We start from the raw sequence: 23,648 nt of genomic DNA, 5'->3' as shown, positions 1-23,648 counted from the left end.
TCTAGAATGCACGTGGAACCATGATTTTAGCAAAAATAGGGAGCGGAACCATGAGCCATGAAACTTTCCCAAGGAGGTAAAATTTTGACATTTCAAAATATAGTCAAGTTAATACTTGTTTTTCATGGTTTTCTATAGGGATCGCAATGGCGAGATCAGATTCGCCATCTGAGTGGCAGATTTCTAGTCCATCCATGGAACAAAATCTTTGAGGAATCTCAAGGGAATTTAAAAGATTCCTTAAGCCCAGAATTCTCAACTTCTCAGAATTTGGATTTTGAACAGTCGATTCAGCACTACTCAATGCCACAAAGCTGATGGTGTCTTCAGATTTGTTATTCTCGCATTTCTTCTTCTAGTCACTTTTCTAAGTGCCAGTGCAGATGTCCACATTCTTGTGCAAGCAGCCATCTTCATGAGATCAATGCCATAAGAGCAATGGTCCGAGCAGCTTCAACAGTGTGACATCCACTTCTTCAGATGGCCCTTGGTGGTGTGGTGTATGATGTGTTCATGTACTTCTTATTTCTGCATTATGTTGTACAGATCCTTGATTGATGTTGATGCAAGATCTTGTTTATTACATGTTGTCATGATTCCTTGCTTCATATTATGCGGAATATTTTATGTGATGTACTTGTTGTCATAACTCTTCATGTTATGCTTTGAGATCCCTTGTTGTATGTTGTTGCGATGCTCTTGTTGTCCTCATGCATGTTTCTTTGACATCCCTTTTGTGCCATGTTGGCGGGATGCTAACCATGCATGTTTTTGTGCCAGACTGATAGGAGTCTTTTGATTGAGAGTTCTAGTTGTGGAACATGTCTTAGAGCCACTCCTACGTGAGGGCATTCTTCCTTGTATGATCGAGACATCATCTTTGTGTACATCATCATTATTTACAGCACTTAATGCAGTGGCCTACACCATCTTGACACCGGGGCACGGAGACGTAGTCCCTCCTGGACGAAATCCTTTATTAACACTTCTGTTTCCATGTGTTGATTATTTTCTTATTCCTCTTCTTTACATCATGTAGATGTATTCATTAATCTTCTTCTAAAATTGCAATTCTAACACATCACGAAAGTAAAAGGTCTTGGAAGGGTTCTTCTTCACACTCGGACATGGATCAAGTGGTACCAGAGCAGTCTTTACGTGTATGTGAATTGCAGTGTGAACAATGGAACATGCAGTGACAGAGAATGAAAGAGCGATGTATGAGACCATGGTTAACACTTCCAAGAAAGTGGAAATCGTATATGAAACTCTACAGAAAGAGACAAAGGAAAAGGATCAGTTTAAACTTTAGTTGCAAGCCACAGAAGAGGCCATGGAAGAACTAAAGCGAAACAAGCATAATCTTCAAACAGAGAATGATGAATTGAAGATGCGCCTACATGAAGAGAAAGAGGAAAAACAAATCTTTCTACGACAACTGCAAGAAAAGGATAGGCCTTGGAAAAGCTGTAGCGGGACCCATGTGAGGTAAAAAGTAGTTCTTCATATTCATGCATATTTCCTAATGATGATTTTGCTGTGTTTGAAAATCATACGACAGGAATTGGCTCCAAACTATTGAAGAAAATGGGGTATGAAGGAAAAGGCTTGGGCATTAATGGCCAAGGCATTGTCAACCCCATCAAAGTAGAGGAATTACCCCATTAGGTAAGACTTGGGTATGTCAGGAAAGAAGTTGGGGAATGCGTTGAGAAAGTGAGTGAACCACCAACAACGGATGATGAGAAACCCTCATCAGTTCATTCCAAATCGAAAGAGAAGGTAAAAGATCTTGATTTCCTTTCGATTTGATATTCTCATAGTATGATGTCTGTTGTAGATTTGGAGATCCCCATTACAGGCACAAACATGAGGCTCCTTACAAGGATGAGGCATGAGGAGAAAGAAGAACTCGGTGCTAATAACCAAGGCATAACTCCACCTTTGGAGGTTGTGCATGAACATCCATTTGTAGGCTCGAGATACACTAAAGGAGAGTGCTCGAAGGTGTTAGATTCATCCAAGACATCGTCGAGGAAAGAGAATGATGGGAAAACATCTCCATCATCCCATGGCAGTTTCCATTGCAGGGAGAGAGTGGAGGCAAGATCTCATCGCCATACTGACATCAGAAACAACAAAGGAAGGTATAACCATTTTCGATCTTTGAATGATCATTTTGATTATGATCATGTTGTTAATAATGAACGAAGATGAAGGCATTGAAAAACGTGTACTTTTTGTGGTTTACCTAACCATACCTTTTCTAAGTGTTGGAAAGGAATGGTAGCACTCATGAGGCGTGAAAGACCCTCTCAACAACATGAAAAGAAATAGGTTAAGTAGATATGGAGGAAGAAAATCTATTGCAGTCATTGTGATAGAAATGGCCATCAAAGAGCCACTTGCTGGAAGCTCCTTCCAGAGCAGCGCCTTAAAGACAAAGTGTCAGTGCGTGAACCAAGAAGAGCAGTTGTTCTACAAGAAAAACCACCTCAGGGAGGTGACCCATTCACATTGATAAGTGAAAAATGGTTTTTTTTGACATGCTGTCGTTTCATGGTCATTCTTTGTAAATCATTTATTGCATTTTAAAGTGGAAAAGTGATGATGTGTTTTCCATCACTTGGTCAGTAACAATGATGACTGGTCATCCTTTAAGTCATATTTTGAGTTGCATGTTAAAACTCTGAAAGTGATGTTATGTTTCCATCACTTGTCAAAACAATGGTGTCTGGCCTTATGTATGTAAATCATGTGTTGCAGTGATGATGTGTTTTCCATCACTTTTTGAGGCAACCATGATAGGTTGGCCTTGTTTTCATATATGGGGTATTGCGTCCATCTTATTGTAAACTTTACCACCGATTATGTGTTATAAACTCATGGCAAGTATAGGACGTTTGGGTCTTTAGTTGGTCATGTCATTCAAAGCATGTAATTTACAAACAATGTACTACAGGTTGCAGAAGTAGCAGGTGTTGGTTCATCGCTTAAGGCTCCGAAGAACAAAGGTGAAGGAGATGGAAGCGAGACCCTTTTAGGACGCTTGTGATGTAGACAGGTTACAAAGAGAGATGCAGATTATTTTCCATGCTTTTGGAGGACCAAAAGCTCCTCAGTGGGGAGGATTGATCCAAGTGGCTCCACAGAGACACACAGGACAAAAGATGGCTCAAAAATAAAAGTGTTTGGAATGACTTTGAACCATGACCAAATTGAAGACCTCGTCGTCCTGATCATGGTGGTGTGAATGTTTTGTCAAACCGAGCTCATACGCGAAAGATAGAGCTTTTCAAAGTTTGACATGATAAGGGAAAAGTGGGGCCCACAGTGTGCCACATGGCATCCCAGTAAGCCGGTGGGACCCACATGGCAGCCCCTCAACCATTAACACTTGGCATTCTCTCATTTGTCTCCTAAACTTGCATTAAAGACAAAATCATTTTTAAATGGATAATAAATAACCACATAGCGAAACGCTGCAATATAGTTATTAAAATAACTATATAAAGACAATCAAACACATGGCTTTGGGATCGGCGGAAACAAACCCTGCCAAAGCCTTTAAACCACCTTATCACAATATAAATTACAAATTGTATTTATAATATGGTTTTGGGATCGGTGGAAATAACCCCCACTGAACCCTCCTCTGCATATCCCGGATATATGTCATACCATATATTGTTAAAACAATGTATTAAGGGGCGCGGGCCATCAGCGGTGGACCCGGCCAAACCCCAACAGTCCACCCATATATATATATATATATATATATATATATATATATATATATATATATATATATATGATGATGATGATGATGATGATGATGGTTAATGTCCACTGAGACCAAATTGGTCTATCGGACCTACAATTTTCTTAATTTTTACTTGTCTGGCTCCTCGTCTTTCTTGGCGAGATTGGTGTTGTAGCTTTCTTTCTTTTCTCTACGGTCTTCCAACTTCCTTTGTCTTGCATCTCCTTCATCTCTTCTGGTTCTTGGGACATTGGTGTCTTAGCTTCGCGATCTATAGTCGGAGAAGAAGTTTGGTTTAGGAGATCTGCTTTGCTGTTAAATGAAGATTTATTTTCTGCGGTATTCAAATCCTCATAACTGTTGATTTGTTGGGGTGGGCTTTCTCCTTGCTTGCTTTGAGAGTTGTTTCCTTCTTCCTTTATTTCTTGTGACTCGGAGTTTTCTCTAGAATATTCTTCTTTGATGACAGTGTAGTGTTCTTTTTGTGCTCCTTCCCACCATGTAGATCTGTGGTGGTTTTTTCTAGCAAAATTTTTCTCAGAGGCTTTTGGGCAATTTTTGGCTAGATGCCCCGTCTCAAAGCACGATCGACATCTGAAGAGGACACTTTCATAATCAAGCTTCTGGTTCCACACATAGTCTTTACTTGTTAGGTTTATTTCAGCTGGGAATCCGGCGCTGAAATCCATTTCCACACAGATGCGTGCATAGGTGGTTCTGGCATATTCCTCTGTTTCTGGGCACCTGCAGTAAAATTTCCCAATTGCATTTCCGATGGCTTTTAGCGAGGAGAGATTCCAGAGATGCAAGGGTAGGCTTGGCAATCTCACCCAAACTGGTGCTGAGGTTATCACTGTTGTAGAGGGATCGAATGATGGGTTCCATGGCTTCATGAATAGGCCTGATTTTTCCCAAAACCAAGGGCCAGAATCTAGAATACATTGTCTGCTTTCAATATTTTCAAAATCTACTATAAAGAAACCTCTAGCACAGGGGTAGATATTAATTTCATCAGAAATGATAGGCTTCCATACCTCCGAGATCCAATTGTGGAGTACTATCAGCCGCGGCCAAAAACCATTGAACCGGAAAATTAGGGCACTTTCGGAGAACTTCAAAGCTTCATCGAGTGAGTCCTGGACCACTTGGATAGTGGGAGCTGGGGCTTCACTCACGATATGAGCAGGAGATTTCCCTCTAGAGGCGGATGAGCCACCAGTTATTTTTGCGAAGCTCGGAGCCATATTTTACGCAGATCTGCACCAGATCTATACTGCAGATTCAATTAAATACCGCAGATCTATACCGAAAGAAAGATCTCTTCCCAATCGTGGGAGAAGGTTTTAATTTAATTTAGGATTCTTTTCATCATAACTATACCGAAAGCCGAGCAAGAATTTGCAGATCTATACCGAAAGCCAAACCGCAGATCTGAAGAGATACAAACGTCCCACTCAACCGCAGATACTGAAGAGATACGAACCGTAGCTCAAACCGCAGATCTGAAGAGATATGCAGCTCAAGCCGCAGATCTGAAGAGATACAAACGTCCCACTCAATCTCTAAGCGCATAACCAGCCATCAATTAAATTGGCAGAAATATGTATCAGTCGATCTTTGCGCCGATCGCCGACACACCCCGATCTCCGATATAAATATCGCCCTGACACCTGTAAATGCGCCAATATAATATCACCGATATGTATATCGGTGAAATAGTGATAAAAGTGCTGATAACAATGCCACACTGATCACTGATTGTGACATCGCCAATATATATATCGGCAAAGTCTCGAAAATCGTGCCGATAAACGTGCCAATGCCTGTATTGATCGCCGATTTTTGTGCCAATAGTAGTTAAGGGTGCTCCGATAAGGTAATAATGTGGGGTTTAAGGGGCAGGCTACCCTATTTCAAATACATTATGTTTATAAAAGTTTTATATGTGGATAAGGCGGGATTTGATCCCCTGACCTCTCCTTAACCATAAGCCTCTTTTAACCAATGTGCCAACTACTTACATTGGAAAATCTGCTAATGAGTTTTTATTTAAACAGTCATTTTTCCCTCTACATAGTTCGAGGAGGAGAGAGACTTCAGGCATGGATTTCGAGGCAAAAGGCAGATTAATTAATATTTTAATGTAGGAACCATGAATTTTGCAGGAGGGCAAAATTCTCACTTTGTCAGAATTTGACAAGTTTTATATGGCTTTTACACCTCTCATCGCCACGAACACCATGGTGTTGTTCATTTGTTCATCAGAGGTCTCCATTTTCTAGTCATTTCTAGAATGCACATGGAACCATGATTTCAGCAAAAACAAGGAGTGGAACCATGAACCATGAAATTTTCCCAAGGAGGTAAAATTTTGACATTTCAAAATATAGTCAAGTTTATACATTTTTTTCATGGTTTTCTGTAGGGATCACAATGGTGAGATCAAATTCACCATTTGAGTTGAAGATTTCTAGTCCATCCATGGAACAAAATCTTTGAGGAATCTCGAGGGAATCTAAAAGATTCCTTGAGCCCAGAATTCTCAGCTTCTCAGAATTCGGATTTTGAACAGTCGATTCAAGACTAGTCGATGCCACAAAGCTGATGGTGTCTTCAGATTTCTTATTCTCTCATTTCTTCCTCTAAACACTTTTCTAAGTGCTAGTGCAGATGTCCACATTCTTGTGCAAGTATCCATCTTCATGAGATCGACACCGTAAGAGCAATGGTCCGAGCAGCTTCAACAGTGTGACATCCACTTCTTCAGATGGCCCTTGGTGGTGAGGTATATGATGTGTTCATGTACTTATTCTTTCTGCATTATGTTGCACATATCCTTGATTGATGTTGATGCAGGATCTTGTTTATTGCATGTTGTCATGATTCCGTACTTCATATTATGCAGAATCTTCTATGTGATGTACTCGTTGTCATAACTCTTCATGTTATGCTTTGAGATCCCTTGTTGTATGTTGTTGGGATACTCCTATTGTCATCTGCATGTTTCCTTGACATCCCTTTTGTGCCATGTTGGCGGGATGCTCACCATGCATGTTTTTGTGTCATACTGATAGGAGTCTTTTGATTGAGAGTTCTAGTTGTGGAACATCTCTTAGAGCCACTGCTGCGTGAGGGCATTCTTCCTTGTATGATTGAGACATCATATCTATGTACATCATCATTATTGACAGCACTTAATGCAGCAGCCTACACCATCTTGACACCGGGGCCCAGAGATGTAGTCCCTCCTGGACAAACTCCGTTATCAATGCTTCTGTTTTGATGTGTTGATGATTATCTTATTCCTATTCTTTACAGAATGCAGATGTATTCATTAATGTTCTTCTAAAATTTTAATTTTAACACATCACGAAAGTAAAAGGTCTTGGAAGGGTCCTTCTTCACACCTGGACTTGGATCAGTTACCTAGGGAGTTACCTTGCTATCCTTTTACTCCTATGTATACTTTCTTTGCTCTTGTTTATTTGAATGTTGGTGTTGTTCATGTGCGCATGTCCTTTGTTGATATCCCAGGAGTTACTGGTGTTGTTGTAGAGTCTTTCTTAGAGTGGTATGATTCCTCAAGATATGGTATCATCCCCTCAACTTGATGGAAAGTAAAAAACTAGTTTTTTGGCTTTCTGAAATGGTGGCACAGGCTACTACAGGAAATCCTCTAGCAGTCCCTTTTTTTCTTTTTACAAGGTGTTTAACTTTACAAGAGTGATGTGAAAGAGTGTATGGTCTTGGAGGATGATGTGAGGGTCATGATTGAGTAGTGTAGGGTCGTGGAAATGGAGGGAATGCACCCTGTGTTTTTTTGTTTTTTGTTTTTTGTTTTTTCATGATGAGATAGAGTTTAGGGTTAGTTTGGACAAAGATTTATTTTTGTGTATCAGAGATGTATGGAAGATCGGTTAATAGTGGATCAAGGTGGGAGGACACTAAGTAATATTTGCTAGGTCATGCATGATGATTTTCCCAATCAAATCCCCTTCCTGTAGAATTTTGGGACTTTCCTATAGTGCTACAAGGTCTTCCTGTAGTAGTTATAGGCTTCTTGAAGCAATCCAGAGAGGGCCTGCAATTGGGTTTTTGAGCCATAAGGATGGGTGAGAGTGGCGAGGACATGGTTATATGGATGGTATGGAATATATGGAGGGAAAAATGGATGGAAATTTGAGAATTCTTTCCCTGTAGCTCTGCAATTTTCCACTATCCTCAAAACCTGCAAAATCACATAAATTATTAATAGACAGGTTGTGGACTCCTGTCATGACATTCTCCTTTGTTTTTTTTCTCTTTTTATTTTATTTATTTTACTTTGTTTAGGGACACACACACTGCCTCAAGAGAGGTTTTCAACTTGCATGCCTGCCCTAGGCACCTCAAGGGTGGTTTTGACCTAGGGATATTTTATTTTTCTTTTTTCCTTTTTCCCTCCTGGGTTGCCTAAGGGAGGTTTTGAACCCAAGAGTTTCCCTAAGAGGCCTCATGGAGGTTTTCATCTAGGCCTCTTATTTTTTTTTCTTTTTCTTTTTTTCTTCACAATTAAAATTAGTATATAGGAATGTTGTGATGTGGAAGCTATGAAACTTCCAATCACATTCACCTCTTTATTGATGGTGTTGATGAACTCCTCCTTAGATATATCCTTTCTGTAAACTTTCAATCTGTAGCCATTGAAAAGCAAGGGAATCCCTTCCTCATCAATGGTCCTAATTTGAACATCTCCATTGTCATGGCATTTCTCTATCAGGTATGTGCCTAACCACCTTGTCATCAATTTTCGTTTGAACTCCTTGAACCTAGTGTCATACAGAAGAGCCCAATCCCCTTCTTGAAAAACCTTGTCCTTTTGAAATTACCGGAGAATCCATAGTAAAAACCATTTTCCCTTCAACCTATCATGCCTATCATGCCATACCTTCCTCTGCAATTGAATGAATTCGGTGTGTAGGAGGGCATGCATTATGAATTCATCCATGCCATTTAACCAGAGAAACCTCTCCTAATGTGCTTTGGTGACATTTAAATCCAATTGTGCTACCATTCTCAAAGTATTGTACTCAAACTGGATGGAGAGTAGAACCTTCTTTCCATAGACCAAGTCATAAGGGGTAAAACTAGTATTTGTCTTCCAAGTTTTATTATAGGCCCAAGTGGCCTCCATTAATCTATCTTCCCAATCCTTTATGTTGTTTCTCACAACCATGGCGAGGATTCCTTCTAATGCCCTATTTTCGACCTCTACTTGTCCATTGGCCTGAGGATGATACACATCATATTTTCAGTGTTCGATATGATGTTGCCTTAATAAATTTTTGATCAGATGTGATGTGAATTGAGCTCCTTGATCGGTGATTAGATCTTTAGGGTAATGTTTAGTCAATTTAGTGTTGTAAATTGCTTGCATAAATTATCAACCGAGGTTGTAAGTTGATGAAGTGTGGTGCACTATATGTGCTTAGTTAACATTTTTCTTACTTCGTTGTTTTGTATTTTATGATGTTTTTGGGGGGTTTCTATTCTTTGATGTCTAAGAATGTACAACCTGAAACTATGAGAAAACTTAAGTGAATCTAATGAATTTTAAAGGAAAGGAAATGTTCCTAAGTTAATCTAATTTCATAAAAATGGACGAAGAACTGTTGGCTAGTTAGAACCTAATAAAAAAATAGAGCATCTATCTTATCTTATCATTATTCCTAATCCATGGATCTAATCCTTAAAACCAAGAATCAAATTGATGCAGAAGGTAACTCAGCAATTGCATTCATTAAACATTCAACCATTCAATTTTGGAATATGATTAAATCAATCTCCTTGAAATGATTATTGGGAATATCAATGATGCAACTAAGTGAGGATCTGAAAGCAAAAAGGTAAAAGCATGTAAAAATAACTGTAAACAACTAATGCATTTTTGACATTCTCCAAAATTCAAATGTGAAGCATTACCCTCTTGAAGTGTTGTCCAAGAAATCAATTATACCTTAGTTCCTAAGTTCCTAGGAAAATAACAATGTACTGAGTAAATTCACTCACTGTATAAATTAGACATTTAACCATTTAATTTAGGATCATCATCATCTTGAAATGGCTTTTGAAAAAATCCATTAACACAGTTAGTTGACAATTTTGTTCTAAGAAAATCAATGAAAAAACAATAATAAAACTAAGAAAATGTGTATTCTTATTACTTCAATCTTAATTCAGTTTGGAAATAGAGTTGTTTTTCTCCACAAAATATCTTAGAATAACAAGGTTGCACAGTTGTTATTTATCATTATGCTATTGAATAAAAAATGAAATGAAATATCATCCTAATTTAGAAAACAGATTTGCTGAAAATAGAGTAATGGAAATTGAACTAAAAACAACAAATGAAAAACCTCCTTCAGTGCAAGGGCCCTCTGTAACTGATGTGGCTAGAATGCTAGCTAGTTAAGGATGCACTTTAAACTATCATTGGCAACACGACATTTATATTATGAAAAAAACAAAGTCAGAATATAGAGTATCAGCAAAAAGCTTGAACTTAACATGTAATTCCTTCTAACTTCCAACTTCCTCTCGGTTCCATGGAACCAATATTTAAAGGAAAATAACATGACTGTTTATGAGATAAACTTGCTACAGGTGGCTAATTCAAATTGCAATAGGACTGTTTAAACTTTTGATTAGCTATAGGTGGCTAATTCGAATTGCAATAGGACTATTTAAACTTTTGATTAGTTACAGGTGGCTAATTCGAATTAGATTGTTAGACTCTTGATTAGATATGAAAGAGAAAATTGAGAGTCCTACTGCTTTCGGATAACATACTTTGACTCCATATTTGACCATGACTTTAGGTTTGCTTTCCGTCGATCTAGACCAAGTGAATAAGATAGAATCCATGTGGAGATGATTCTAGAAATGCCCATGTGGCCCAATTCTTCATTTGACACTTGGAACCTGCCAAACCATGATAGTAGCTACAGAATCCATAGTTAGCTGGAGAATGGGCTGCATTCTATAGCTAATTTGCAAAAATCTATTCAAATAGAAAGAACATTAAAATATAATATGGCAATCATTTTAATGCTTTCCTTAAGACAAAACCTAGCATTTATCATTGATTGGGTATGCAATCTTATGAGAAAGTGAGGGGAAAAGGTGAGAAAAAATGTCAAGGAGAGGGTAATTCTAAGGTTTGACATACACCCACTACAAAATCATTGCATATCCTCACGCAATTTCCTAAAAATGTGAGTTCTTCCTCCCTACTGCATTTTCTGAGACACCTCTACTAGTACATACAATTTCATTCTTTTGTTCTTCTTTGAAGTGACTGTCATTCTGGGCTTTCTCATAAGAAGCTTTTACTTAAGGTTAATGACTGCTCTATTCAAAATCTTATTCTTTCTTTTCAATTTCCAGTTTTTCTTATACCACAGTCCTAGATGCAGAATGGTATTATCGTGAATTGCCTTGTCTAATTTAGTTTGTTCCTTCAAGGTTTCATTCTCTTGTTTTACATGTCTGTTCAATATCTCTAATTCATAAATTTCCTGTTTGAGAGCATCAATTAGAGGTTCTCGAGGATTGACAGAAGGTTCTGGGTTCATTGAGGCACTTGTCTTCTCCAGTGATTCTATATAGTCATATATTTTTTGTTGCACTGGGTCTATACTTGGAGATATTCTGCTTCGGCTACCTTCAAAATGATGAACAGGAGAATTTTGAGGACTGTGTGTAGAAGAGATGTTAATAGGAGATGTTTCTAGGGTTTCCTCATCTAAATTTATAAACTTTGTTCCTTTTGATGATGTTTTCTTTACTAAACCTTAGAGTCTAGAGCTCCTTCTAAGTTGTGGATGACTTACATTCTCCTCATTTGTGACCTTTTTCTCCTTTCTTATCTTCCCTCTCGCTTTGATTTGCTTCTTGATTTCTATCAGTTCTTCAGAGATTAACTTTTCATCATCTTTCTGCAATGAAGACTCAGGTCTGTTTTCAATAGTTATACCAGTCATCTTTCTTCTACTTCTTCTGACATTATCTTCTTTAAGTGACTCTGGTGCTTCTTGAAAATGGTTTCTAATAAGGAAATTCTCCTAGGTATCTCCTATGCTTTTTAAATGAGTCTAAATTGTTGGCTTATTGGGGCTTGACCCAGGTTCGGAGTTGATTTAGCCAAACAAATCCCAGTACTACTGGCCCTTTCGGCAATAGTCCGCAAAGCACGGACTGAGGTCTCACCCGAAGTAGTATGGGATGATGCTAGAACCAGGTTTCTGCACCCTACACGCACGTCGCTATGCACAGTTTCTCGTGCCTCGCAGCCTGATATGTTGCCTTCACGTAGCCCTACTCAGGGGCCGAATGCTGATGTTACCCAAGTCCTTACTAGTATTCCACTGTTAGTTGATTATTTTAGCCTACTTGTGTGCTTTAAGTTATACTTAACAATATAAATCATGCATACAAGTGTGCATAGTAAATAAAAAGTATATTTGCAATTTATATCAAACATGAATTAATCCGAAAACAATTACAAAAATTGATATCAAACTTATCTTTATTAATCTCTTCTTTGGTTATAGACTTGACTCCGCCCTGCACAATTAGCTGCAGGGGTCCCTGCACTTAGCTACAGACTACTAGGCCTATGCACACTCAGCTGTAGACTACTAGGCCTATGCACACTCAGTTACTCAGACTCTTTCTATTCCTCTATTCTGCTTCCTATCTCTTACATTTAGAGCCTCGCTCGTTTTATACAATCCCATGGTCCGTGGACCATGGGTAGGCCAACATTACATTACAAAACTAGGGCGAACAACCCTATGACTCTAACATACTTCCGCGCCTGCATTTCGTGGAGCTTTACAAAATCATTCGGTCAAAAACTTGGGCTTTGAGCCCCAAAACATGCCTTAGGGGGATTCCATGCCTAACAGGGCCCCAACTCAAACATCGTGACTCGCCCTTGAGTCACTCTGTCAGTGCGGCGATCTTGGCACGGAGTCCCTCTAGCTGTCCTCAAACTGTGCTGAGATTGGTAGCGCACTAAGCCGCTTCTTGCTTAATCTGCTGCATCCATTATTCTGAGACCTCTGTGTCTGGCGTTCTTCTCTACATTAACGTGTGCATCCCCTGTATGTGTGTGAGATTTCCTTCGATGTTTGTTGTGATAGTGAAGGCCTCGTCGATCCAAGGTTGGATGTGCACTTTTAGAACTACCTCCTTATGTCATGCTTCGTCCACCAACTCCTTCAGTTCCTTAGCTTGCTGCATAGTTCATTAGCTTGCTGAGGACCACTATCTACGTAGTCCCTTGCACATTGTCATATTATTGCTTGAGTTATCGCACCTTTGTCTCCAAGCGCTGGATGTTGGCATGCTCCCGCAAAGTCATGAGGACCTCAAGTGCTTGTTCCAACAAGGTGGTACAATCTTGCATTGTACCTCTGATTTCCTCTAGTCCCGCTATGATAGCATTAGTGCACTGTTCTCTGACTTTCGGGGGAGTGGATGGCTATGCCTTTAACCACAGCTCGACCATCTGAAGATTCAGCTCCAGCTGAACCTTTGTCATTTCTTCCATGGCCTCATGGAATCCTGTTGCTAGCCTGTGGATCCGCACCTCCACTGGTAGGTTTCCTGAGATGGCCATCTACGAGACGCTTCGGCAAGGGTCATCCACCACCTACACCAACTGTTGATTTTGTGACACCAATTCATCGTGCTGCAATCTGAGCTATTCCATATTTATCTTTTGCTCATTGAGGAATTGGATCACGTGGATCTCCCTAGCGTGCGGCTATGTCATTGTCCCATCCTGTAGCAGATATAGTGTCTCACATGAAAGGGTAGCCAAATTAAAGCCAAGGCCTTTCATCATGCTAATCGAAAATCTATCCGCCTCATTCGATGTCACTAGAGCCCCCTCCGGCAACGCTATTGTGTTCGTCATCCATGCACACAACATTTTCTCTGTTGCCGAGGATCCTACTGTGAGGTGGGTTGAAAGGGTACCAACCTAAGGGGGGTGCACCTGTAACTCCTACAGCTACACTTTCAGGGCCCTCAACACGGTTTGGTGGTCCAGCATGAAATCCTGAAGAGCCTCATTTGTGACATCACGCACCGTCTTGCCGATGTCATGTAGATCACCCTCGGTTAGGGTGATCAGGTCAATGGCCAATTTCAAGGCATTGACCTTCTTCCTTAATCCTTCTCACTCTATCGTGTGTGGCTGCTTCAACTTTGTGGATGTGATCCCTGGATCCATGCCTCCTTCTTTTGTTTCTACTTCCTCTGCCTCCTGCCCCTGCAAGGGTGTTGCTTGGTCCTCACCTGCCTTCGTGGTTGCTTCCTATGCTACTGCTACTACTTCTGTAGCCTTTTTCTGCTTGATGGAATTCTGTGCCACTTCTCGTGCTTCCCGTACCTGAGCTGTTGATGTTTCTTTCTGTCTTTTCTCGACCAACTGTGCTATGCACAGCTTGGCATCGTCCTTCTTCTTCTGTGTTGCCACTTTCTCGAGTTCTACCAGATCTAGGGTGCACCATTCCGAAGGCCATGCCTCCAAGAGAGTGAAAATAGCGTCATTAATGGCTACAAAAGGTAGCATCATCCACTGCTTCGTCGAATCCTTGCGTGCCCTGATAAAAATGTTGTGAATATCTGCTTTGAATTCTACAAAAATCTGCAAACTGTTGTAAACCATGGGCAACAACTATAGCCTACGATTGATCCACATTCAGATGATCATCTCCATGAGCACCCAAAAGATCTTATTGTCGCGTATTCTGGTAGCATCCTTCGTGGCCTAGAGCGAAGCTTACTTCACGGCCTCTGGTAATTCTCTATCAATTATGGGGAATTGATTGTCCTCAGACAATTCCCCTGCTACAAGCACTATTGATAGCAACAACCTAGTGGAGGATTTTACCTTGCTCCTGGACTTCGTGACAATTCTGTAAGAATTTCCTGGAGAGGAATTTAGACTAGTTAAACTGGATCCCCTCCACGCACTGCTCGGCTAGCGTGACCATCGGCACAGGTACTTCATCAGCGTGGCACTTTCGAATAACTTTTCTTGCAAGGATATGTGTAGCTATGCGGACTGCTTTGTCCTTCATGCTGGAAATGGCGTAGCCCCTCTTCTTCTTTTCCAGCTTATACTTCGTTTTCATGGCCTCCGTGAGGGCCAAATCACTGCCCTTTCCTTTCGATATGATCCCAGGGTCCTTTCCTTTCTAAGGGAGTCAGGAAACGTGATGAATTAGGTCTGCCGTGATGGGTGTTAGCCTCCTATACCAATAGGTTTTCATCTCTCATGATTGACAATGGAAGTGCCAAAAATGTCTACCTTCCATGCTACTAAGGTTCCATTTTTGTGAAAGAAGCAGACAGTTTAAAAAATGTAAAGAGGGTATGCCTTAAAAGAAAATCAAAGGGCAAGAAAAGGAATTGGTCAATGAAAAAATAAAAGAAATGAACCCCAAACAAAGACCATGAAAGTGGCTAGTCCAAATTGCCACTACTGTTTTGATGGTTGGTCCAACAGCTCAAGCTGGGCCTCACCATGTTTTAAATTGCAAGTTGTAGACTAGAGAGGAAGTACCTGTTCAAACAGCTCAAGCTTGACAAATGACTAGGTGGATAGAGAAAGAAAGGAGCCCAACTGCTTAATCTGGGCCCTTGGAAGGCATAAGGGTAGACTTAGATAGGAGGGCAGCAAAAAGAAAAGAAAATTATCAGGGTTCTCAAGACTAAGTGCACCCTTACAAAATGAAGAAAAAATGTTAGGCATAATAGGCAGGGTAGGCAGTTGAAGGTTGCAGAAAGCAAAATTCAAGCACATCACTTGGAGCAAATCAAAGTGGCCATCAGCAGGAAAGGCAAGAGCAGTGGTCTATATGACAAAGTGCCAAATCATCACTAACTTCCCTCATCCCCTTCAAAGTTTCTCACTAACCTCCCATGAGCACTGCAGGATCTGCCTGGTCAGTCCTCCTTATACTCTTCATTTGTACAAATTTTATGTCATAAATGACTTCTTTCTTTGAAAAGAAGCCACATTTCTTGTGTAAAAATTCTTTTCATTTTGATCTACTTCCTAACTAAGTTTTATTCCTGAAAAGCTTAGTAACTACCACTTCCCATTCTCATTCCCCCAGTACTAACTACTAACTGTATTTACATTAAATCCCCTATGTTCCCCTTTTCCCCTACTATTATAACACCATGGTGTATAAAACCCCAAGCAATGTATAAATATCCCCCCTTTAGCACTATAGCTAAATAAGTTTGTCTAAGGGAGACATTAGTCCATCAGGGACTATGGTCAACCCTGCTTTGGGATTACTCTAACCTCTGGTCAGAGTAATAACCTACCCTAAACCCTCATTTCCCCTTTTTCCTAAAAAATTTCATTAAGCCCCCTTTCCCTCTGCTCAAACCTAATTCTAACCCTTTGTTCCCCCCGACAGATTAAATTCAGATCCCAAAAACCCACAAAAATCCCAAAACCCAAAGTTCCGTGCCTGAAATATTTAAACGAATATTTTATTGGGTCGGCGGGTCCCCCCCAACATGCACGACCGGTCGGGGCACCCGCCAGCCGTCCATCGTCCGCCGCCCCCGATCCAACGGTGGGCGGTCTTTTTCAGATCTCAACCCGTCTCCCTTTAACGTCCGGGGAGAGGGCGGTATTGGTGCTCGTACATGGGACGCGTGGCGATCGGCGGGGTTGTTCGGAGCCCCCCTCCCCGATACCGCCTTCGCCCAAAGGTGGTGCGGGGAGACCGCTTACCACCTCCCCGATACCGCCCCTCTGATGTTGTGTCACCCACACGTCACCATGACGTTCTGCTATCTCCGCCCGCCCCCGCGCCTCGTGGCCCTCCACGTAGCCCTGCCACCGTTCTCCGCCCGCCACCGTGTCCAGCCACGCTGGCCTCCAGCTCAGCGTCCACGTCACCCTCCGTACCCCGGGCCCGCCATGACGTCATGCTGACGTCATCGGCGGAAAAGCGCCAATGTCCCTTTTTGTCCGAATTTGTCATTAAAAAGCCCGGTTTTGGCCGTTTTATGTCATTTTCGAGCGAAAGTGACCGAGCCGTTGTTGCCTCTTCACCGCGAAATTGCCTCCAAACCGCCAATTTCAAAGTTGCAACCATCACAACTCGTCAATTCAGCTACATTGAGCCCTCACAGTTTGACCCGAAGGCTTTCCGTGCTGTTCATCCAGGTATTCACCATAATTCTCTTGTTTTGCCCCTATGCATACCATTTCTCTGCAAGTTCTCCATTAAGCACCTATCAAATCCCAAATTGAACACTGTCTACTTCTTAATTGGGAACTAAATCAACCCACATTGCCCCAGCTTCATAAATTCGATATTGTAACGATAAATTCACGGCCTAAAGTTATAAATTTATCCTCGAGCTACCCGGCATTGTTCCCTTTTTCCGAGTGCAGGCCCAAAGCTTCATTTCACCAATTTGAATCTTACATACCCTCTGTAATTCATCCTCATCAATTCACAATCCCTCTGAATTTAGCCAAGCAAGGCAGACACAGTCCTGCATAGCCTGCTTATTTCTACTTTGAAGAAAATCTCTATCACTGTCTGTATTTAGTCTGTCACTTGAGCTTTGAAGAGCCTTGCAAACCATTGCACTTACCTTGTTCAAATTCAACAATTACATAATGGCTGCTCCTGCACCCTCAGCCCTCAGTGTTGCTCCCATAAATGCACCAAACAAAGACCTGGAGTCCTTGCCTCTTGCTGACAGGGACTACCTCATCCAAGACTGTGTGGTTGATAGGGACCATTTGTAGACCTTCAGGGAATTGAGAGATGACTACCTGAATGGCAAGGATACATATGGGATATGGGAGTCAAATCTACCACACTACTCTCTCCCCTCTGTCAATATTTTTCCAGAGATTATTCGCCTATGTGCTGAAAATTATGATGTAAATCACAGAGCTATCAAGTCTCCATCTGGGAGCATCCTCTTTCACATCAATGCTGAGTCCATTAACCAAATGCTCAACTTCAATCAAACTGAGCTGTTGTTCCCTTTCTCCATGAACTATCTGCTGGAGACAGGTGCCAAGATGTCCAGTGATGACATTCAGAAAATCAACAAGACATTTATGAGGCCTAACTGCCAGCCCGCAGGGCCACCTCCCTACTTGGATGTCTATTTTACTGATGTAGGCAGACTTTTGCTGGACATGATTTCTTATGTGCTGGGATACAGAACCAGTGAGCATGTGGATGAAACAATGCTGGTATTTTTAGCTGCTTATAGCCCAGGCCAACCCCCTGCCTGCAAATATAATTTTGCCAAGTTCATAGCTAACAAGATTCATGACCAGCTATGAAAAGTAGACAGAGAGGGCATCTTCAAGTATTCATCTTATATCTATCACCTCTTCATGTACTATCAGTCCGAGGCCTTTCCATGCTACATTAAAAAGCTGGATTCTAAAGGGGAAAGAAGATCTGTTATCTTCTGGACATCTGTCTTCCATCAAGTGCAAAAGTCACCATATTCATATTGTGAATTTATTGATCAGTTTGTTTACCCAGTCTCTTGTTTATTAATGAAGTCCCCTCCTCCCAGAATATCATTTGAAATATAGAAGGTCCTGTAGCTCTCCAAGAATTACAAAATAGGTGATTGGTACCTCTATGAAGATCATACAGTCATCAGAGTCTATGGCTATGAGCTCTGTCCATATAGGCTCCCAAAATATGTGCCCATGAGGCTATTCGCCCTGGAATATTATAGGCAGCGAATTCAATCTGACCTCACTCACTTTCACAGCTCCAAAAAGAAAGCCCATCTCAAATTCAAGCACCACCTGGGCCCCTTCATTATGAATAAGAAAGAGGGATGGCAAGATGCCGAGCTGATCCTTAAAGATATGTACATGCTCTCAAAAAGCTTTCGGTGGGTCCCCTATGACCCTGCAGGCTTCATTACTGCTAGAAGAGTTAAATACAGGCTGCTAGGCTATGAGCATTGCAAGTACCAACACATTGAAAAGTATGCCAATCAGCAAGAATGGCTGCAAGACACTTTAATTGAAAAATTGACTGAAGAAGAGTTAATGCAAAAGAATGTAAAGGATTTGGAAAAGACTCTTGACCTAGATTCTGTGCAGCAGGTACCCTTCAAGCGACCACAGCTAGTAGGAGAAGGGACCTCGACCTCAACAGCTACACCAACCAAACAGGCACCTTTTACAGCAGCCCCAGATACAGGTAAAGGTAAAGGAATAATGGGTGTTGGAGAGGAAGCACCAAAAGAACAGCCTGCCCCTTCTAGTGAGCAGCAACAAGAGCAGACCCCCCCTCCACAAACTGAGCCACTAGCAGCTCCAGTCTTGCAGACTCTAGCGCATGAGGAGAGGGGTAAGAAAAGAGAAAGAGAAGAGTCCACTCCTGCAAGTGGATCCTCCCAGCAACCGGAATCCAAGAGGCAAAGGGTTGATTCTCCAGTGATAGAAGAAGTCAATGAAGAAGCCCTTGACAGTTCAAGGAAAGATGGAGAAGGTAGCCAACATACAGGTACAAGCTCCTTTTAGCAAGAGCAAGGATTACCACTTGGCTTGGAGGTGTCATCCTCCACTCAGCAGAGCAAGAAGCCTAAAAGCACTAAGGCTTCTTTCAAGCAAATAAAGGCACAGAATGACTTGCTGAGGGTAGAAGTCTATAAACAGCTTCTAAATGCAATGCCAGACCAGCAAGAAAGGCTGATGTCTGTGTATGACCTTCAAGAGGAAAAAATGATCCTTAGTCATTTTAAGCCTAAAGTGCTGCAGCCTAAATCAGCTGCAGATTTTGTAAGGACAAGGGTGGAGGTCATGGCCGAGGACATTCACCCCATGGACCAAATAGAACTCCACAAGAAAACTGGAGAGATGGTCTATGCCACCTTGGTGGACAGGGCAACCATGGCCCATGAATTAAAAGAATCACTGAAAAATACCAACATTCAGTTGGATTTTGAAAGAATGTCCTCCATGGCCAAGGACAATAGAATAAAATCACTGGAGGACATCATTGTAGACCTAGGACATGATCCTAAGGATCCAAAGGGCGTAAGGCCCCTCCTGAAGAAAAAATAATATGACCTCAATGCACTGAAGAAAAGGTTGAAGCTGCTGCCCACAGAGCACCCTCAGACAGCAGAATTACAGAAGGAAAAGTAGGCCGATGAGCAACTGGACCTTATAATGCAGCTCAACCAAAAGGTCCTTGATTTGGAGAAAGAGCTTGAAGGCTTACTATAGGATAAGCAGGGAGAATCCACACCCCAAGCTCCTCCAACCACTTCAACCACTGTAGCAACTACAAAGGCAGCAGTGGCCCCTGTAACAACAACAGCAACAACAGAAGTAGCAAAAACAACAGCTCCAGACTCCAACATCAGCATGGAGGAATTGTCAAGGAATTTAGACTTCTGTGATCCATAACGTTTGTTTAGAAAAATCTTTGGCGAAATCACATAATTGATCATTTGTCGACGCGTTTCGAACCAACTAGTGTGGTTCATCGTCAGGACAAGTTGAAGATACAGATCTAGGCTATTAAAGAAGTGGAGCTCCAGGCCACCGAACTAAGGCAAGCCAAGGAAAAGTTGGCAGAGCTGGATACCAAATATGATAAATCAAAAATGACTGTGGCAGAACAAGGAAGAGAAATAAAATCCTTGAAAGAAAAGATAAAGGCCTTGGAGAAAGAGCTGAATCTAGAAAGTACCATGGCCGAAATAAAAAGAATCCTGTGGGCCAAAATTGACCAATCCATCACTAAACAATGGAAGTCAATTAAAACTGTACATGAGCAGATGGATTTGATTGGCCAAGCACAGACAGAGATTCAAAGGGCCAAAATAGTGCTGGGAAATAGGCCGGAGCTGCCCAATAGATTGAGAGATTTTTTGAATAGGCAAACAAAAGAATAACTGGCAGCCATCAATATTGTTAACAGGACAGAGGCTATCCTTATAGTTAAAAGGTTATTCACTCTCAGAAATTATGTGCAAACTGTGGAGAGGAAGTGTTATGAAATTCAGGCTGAGGTGGATGAGTACAAGGCCAAAATGGGAGCATTGCAAGCAAAGGGACTGCCCAGCCTATTAAACAGCACAGGAAGACTGCTCTCCCGTGAGCAATATGCAAACAGGATGTCCACCTTTGTGGAAAATCAAATTACTGCATCTGGCAATACCTCTGAGGAAGCAGGGCCTCCAACAGGACAAAGCCTATACAATAAACTTGAAGGTCTATTTTTTATTGCAAATGAAGTAAACCACCTTTTTGAAATTCCTCCAGATTTTTACAGATATACAGAGGTAGATGAAACTTTAGTGAAGATTCAAAGACACCAAATGCCCAAGGAGGATTGGTGGCAGGAAATGCTTCAAATTCTGCCACAATAGCCTTAGTTGCTCCATCCCAGTCAGCTACAGCTCAGCAAAAGTCAAGCAACAGAATAAAAGCAGCATTAAAGGCAGCCGAAAGGTGACTCAGCATATGGAAAAAGATAGTGGCAACCAGCAAAGGATAAGATATACGCAATTTTTGGACAGCGTATCCTCAACCGACTCCAACAGCCACAAAAGTCAATATCTTCTGACCATTTTGGACAGCTAAGGCACTGAGGAATTACTACAGCATTTACTCCCTCAACTACAACACTCCAGGAGTTGGCATAACATTAATGAAGCATTTACTCTTCAGCTAGATATTTTCTAATGTAAATTATGTATATATACCTCCCCTAGCAACATATGAGGGGTTGGTGATTTTCACTCTGAGGCAAATGTATTGTATATTTTCAGATTATCTAATGCAAAGGGCTGGAATAGCTCAGTGATTTCTTGAAAGTTTGATGTCTTGCTGATGCCATGCGTGCTGTTGTAGAATTCTTTTGTTGTCTGATGGAATAATAAGTTTTTCTCAATCTTTGATTTGTCTTCTTATGTTTATTAAATCATACACATGTCTCACTAATCTAGCAGTAGAGAAAAGGAATAGTGCAGGATATGTTTGGTTACACCTTGTGCTCAATCTTTACTGCTGTAAATGTTTTCTTCAGAATTAATCATGGACATGAATTCTTAATTGCTCATGTTTTCATTAATTCTATAAGTATGAATGTTATCTAGAAATTCTTCATCGCTTCTAAATAATATTGTCACTGTTTCTCCATGCCAGTTTATTGGAAGATTCTTAATTGCCTTTCATAGCCTGGTTACATCACACTTAATCTCAGTTTCAAAGAATTGTTTCTCAGACACTTATCTGGCTCTGCAGCATCACTACTGTATCAACACAGCATATCAAACAACTAAAGGACCACTGACTCCATGCCCAATGGACTAGAACACTCTGGTGAGCACATATATATCTTGACTGAAGTCATCACCCAACAAATTCCAAAAACAAAACCTTGAGCATCATAGCTAGCCTAATATATTATACAAACAAAGCTAAAACATAAAGAGAGAGCCCTCTCTGGTCATAGGTAGGCTAGAACCTGTGACCCAAAGATTGGTTAGTGGTTACCTCGGCCGTATTCCCTTGGGAGTCAAAGGGAACAACCTGAGTGATAACATAATTGGCGACTCCACTGGGGAACAGAGTGTAATTGTCAAACTGTTGTCTGGTTTTTACAGTAGTTCCAAAGGCTTGAACAGTTCCTTAAAAATAAAAACACCAAAAAGAACATTCAGAAGCTGGCTCCTAAAAGGAAAACTAGGCACACCAGGTCAAATCCTGACCCAAATCCCCCTCCTATTTTTGATAACCCTAATTTGATTCCTAAGACCTTTAGGAACCAAAAAGAACCAGAACAATCTCCTGAGTCCAGCCCTGAAACAGTTCAGCAAAGTTTCATTCCAACCCCTGCAAAACCATCAGTCCACCTTCATACAACTCATTCTTCCCCCTCTTCATCTTCCACTTCACAAAACATATTGTCCACAACCAACACACAAACTATTGTTGCTGTCCCTGTTATTCCAGTTGTTCCACTTATCCCGCCAAATATGGCTAATCGTTATGCACCCCTTCAGTTGCCTGGCAATCCTGGGGCCATGCCTCAGAATTACCAAGGAAAAATCACTTACTTTGATGGAACCAGTACGTACACTACCTTACAGCATACTAAGAAAATGCAAGACTACTTTGAGAACTATGAGATAGATGATGATGATGTAAGAATGAAAATCTTTGTCCAAAGTCTGACAGGTGAAGTAAGAACCTAGTTCAGGGCACTGGCTGCACATTCTATAGCTGATTCGGGTGCCCTTTATCAGTCCTTCCTCAACAGATGGGAAAAGAAAAAGGACCCTCTGCACATTCTATCTGAATATGATACCATAAAAAGAGGCCCACAAGAAACTGTCTTGGACTATTGCACCAGATTTAACACCATTTACAATGCCATTCCTCAAAATCTTAGACCTCCACCTGATTTAGCACTGATTAAGTTCCCTGATGGATTTGATGCTGATATGGCATATCAGCTAAGAGAAAGGGCCCCTGCAACCCTAGCAAACATGCAAAACATAGCTGTGAGTGTAGAGGCAAATCTAATTGCCAAAAGAAATCGGGCAAGAACTGAAAGGAGAACTACTTTCAAAGAAGAACCCTCATCATTTGAGCAAAAGCTAGATGCAATCATTAAAGGGATGGATAGACTTGGAGATAGGGTGGAAACCATAGAAAGAAAATCATCTTGGGAAGGTCAGACGAGCAATATTAGAAACCCAAACTTCAGAAAGAATCAAAATCCCAATGTTGGAAGGACTGATCCTGACCAGCATGTCAGACCTCCTTTTCAAGAGAATTATGCTG

This window comes from Pinus tabuliformis, chromosome 3_1, assembly GCF_031772625.1.
Source record: "Pinus tabuliformis cultivar Carrire ecotype Pingquan chromosome 3_1, CPIR1, whole genome shotgun sequence".
In the NCBI taxonomy this organism is placed as follows: Eukaryota; Viridiplantae; Streptophyta; class Pinopsida; order Pinales; family Pinaceae; genus Pinus; species Pinus tabuliformis.
The sequence above is the reverse complement of the archived record's forward strand: the minus strand, read 5'-3'. Positions refer to the sequence as shown.